The sequence below is a fragment of the Haliaeetus leucocephalus genome, unplaced genomic scaffold (assembly GCF_000737465.1).
Source record: "Haliaeetus leucocephalus isolate CR32 unplaced genomic scaffold, Haliaeetus_leucocephalus-4.0 Scaffold526, whole genome shotgun sequence".
NCBI lineage: Eukaryota > Metazoa > Chordata > Aves > Accipitriformes > Accipitridae > Haliaeetus > Haliaeetus leucocephalus.
In genome coordinates this window covers 1,999,342-2,002,466 of record NW_010972962.1, presented here as the reverse complement: position 1 = coordinate 2,002,466, position 3,125 = coordinate 1,999,342, and positions in this window count along the sequence as shown.

The following is a 3,125-nucleotide window of genomic DNA, read 5'->3' as shown; positions in this document are numbered from 1 at the left end:
GCGCCGGCACCGCGAACCCGGGGTGTGGGGGAGCTGCCCGAGGAGGGGCTGCGGCGGGGGCCGGGCAGCCTTCCCCGGGCCCAGGCCGTCCGCCCCTCCCGGCTCGGTCCGTGCTGAAGCCCTGGCTTTTGCTGGAGCGGCTTTTGTGCCTGTTGGGGTTACGAAGACGCGCAGGAGGCGTGCCGGCCCCGCAGCTCCTGAGGCACCAGAAATGGCCTTGCCCAGCCACGGCCCCTCTGCTCCTGCCTGCCTGGAGAGGGAGAAGGAACCAGCGACCAGCCCACAAGCTGCACGAACTCGCCACCCGTCCCCAGCTGTCAAGTCAATGGGCCCGTTTTCCAGCTACCACACATGCCACGGTACATCCCAACAGCTGCTTCTTACCGCCTTTCTAACTCCTAGTCTTGTTTTGAGGTTTGGCCTTTTTGCAACGGCATTTCTATTTAATTTTTCTCCTGTTTGTGCCACTGAGGGCAGTAGGATGAGTGATGAGGCGATAATAACTGATGAGCAGTTAAAAAATTTGGAGAAGAAGAAAGTAACTTTGCTTGAGGAAGTTTTGAAAAGCTGTAGCATAACAAAAATATATAAATGCAGTTGTTGTATTATACAGTTGTTGTATTAAACTTGTTGTAGTTAAAAAAGGAAAGGGAAAGCAAATATGTTGAGACATCCAGAAAAATCACCAAAATGTAATCACAAAAAAAAAAAAATTACAAAAAGGTGGAGTTGACCTCTTTGCCTGCTGTGTGCCAGGGAGCCAACAAACATGGCAGCAAGAGAGAGAGTGTCCAAGAATATGCCATGAGTAGCAAATGGCGAGAGAGGAAACAAATAGCCATAGCTATTTGTAGCTGTAGAGGTGTAGCTGTGTGTATGAATATATAGAGGCAGTAAGAAAACTGGTGTCCTGAAAAGGAAGATCTGGCAAGAATGCAAAAGCCTGTTGCTATACTTGGGAGCTTCCAAAGGCATCATGATTCAGGGTCCATGCAAAGGTTCGTGACAGCTGGAGTTGGACAGCTAGTTTCACTTCATTAGGAGAATGACAGAAGGTGTTCACACTTCCACGAGAAAAGAGTTACCAACAAGCATAACTGACACCAGTAGTTCAGGGCAGGCTTCTCCAAAGCTCAGCAGAGTCCCAGTGAGTCCACATCTGTCTACCACATTGCTTTAATCTGTGCATGCCATCCCCTCTTCACTTACACTGCAGTGCTAAGCTCTTTACGTTGCAGACACGGCTTGGGCACCACGCTGACCTGTGACCCTGAACCCTGCTTTCTCTGAGATGTTCATATGTCAGAATCTAGGTCTGCTATGTTTTTAGTTTAGCAGTAGGAACCCATGTGGAATGCTTTAATGACCATCGTAAAGAGTACTGTAAGAGAGTCAGTAATTAGATTGCTGTAACATTCTCCTCATCTCCTTGGCTTCCCGTATGCCATAATATCATTTAATAAGATGTTGTAAATAACCAGGAAGCTGACCAGCAATTATACTGAAACGGAACATGCCCATGTCCTCTCCTCCTCACACCCACACAAGGCCATCAGTTAATAAGGAAGAATTACCCAAATTTAGGATATATGGGTCAAAGAAACTGGTACAGCTCAAACCTTTTTTTAATTCCTGTAGATGGGGTGGGTTATCATTTTACAGGGATTGGTCTTAATCCAGTGGAATTTAAATAGGAAGGAAGGGAGGACAAGGAGTTTAATGTCTCGCATTGGATGGACTTCAGGAATTACCAAAACTGCATGTTAGCTGGTTGCCCCTGTGATGTCATAGTTTTCTTGATTAAAAGTACTCAGTCCCCTCCTGAGTGGAATAAACATGATATCAATTATCAGTACCACCCTTATGAATAAAATTTAATCAGCATTGAACATAAACTGTGTCAAGAGCTTTGACTGACTTACGGGAGGGGAGTTACGGCTTTTTTGGCTTCTTTCTTGGTATGTAAACAATGTCTAGATCAATTTGTGATCCTTTTAACATTTCTTCACCATGAGACCTAATCTGCTCAAGGGTACTGTACCATTGGTCAGTTTGCTGCTGTCTTCCCCTTATAGGATGGCATATTCTTGATCCTGCCCTTGTCCAAGGATAGCTTTTCTTCCTACTGTACCAGGCTGAATACTGAGTTCCTCTTGGGGGCCAAAAGCCACAAGGCATGGGCAATATACCTCATGAGAGTGGGAGGGCATGGTTTCTTCCCAGTCGGGAAGTAATGGTTCTTCAGGCCTTCTACTGCTCCCTCATGAATAGGGTTGGGTGTATAGTTTTGTCCTATGGGACCCAGCAGCCACCGTTGCCTTAATTGGCTTTAAATACAGGGACTGTGATGAATAATGGCCCTGCGGCAGCCCAGTCCTGCTGCTGGACACATCAGGCACAGACCGGCAGCTGGACCACACAAGAGTTCATGTTGCTAGCTCTTCCCCAGACTTTTTCTCATAAACCAGTGTGTTCTACGCTGCTGTTCCCAGGCTTTTCTATTGTATTACCATACATCAGCATCCAAGAGGAACAGGGATAGTTCCTAAATTTAGGGCTGTCCATCTGGCAGCATAATAAAGTTTAAGATTAATGGGAAGTGACTGATAAAGGTACCCAATGAAGCCATAAATGGTGTGTTACAGGAGAACATTTTGTTCCTGCTTATGCTTTTGAGGAGAGTACTATGTCTTCAAAGTAGGGAGGACTCGGGGTTTTTTGGTGGTGTTTTTTTAGGCTTCCAGGCATTGTTCGTGACTCACCCAATTCTTTCGCGGCTCAGCTTCCGGTTTGCACGTGGGGAAGGACCCGTCTCCAAATCTGTTTACTTACCATAAATGCTCCATCTTCTGAGGGGAGAAGTAACTTTGAATCTCTGGCATGCAGCTTCATACCACCCCAGAACTGGGTGACAAGATGAGGAAAGGCTAAATGGAAAGCTGCTGCTTGTCGCCTGTTCTGAGGTAAAATGTTTTGCACTGAGTGCTGCTGAGCTCTCTTAAGTCAGCTGAGCACTGGTAAGAATAGGACTTTGGTTGGGAGATTCACTATTATTCAGCATGTTTGCTGAATAAATAAAGTCGCTGCTTTTTCCTTTGAATTTCTGTGCAAGTTTGCAAGTGGAG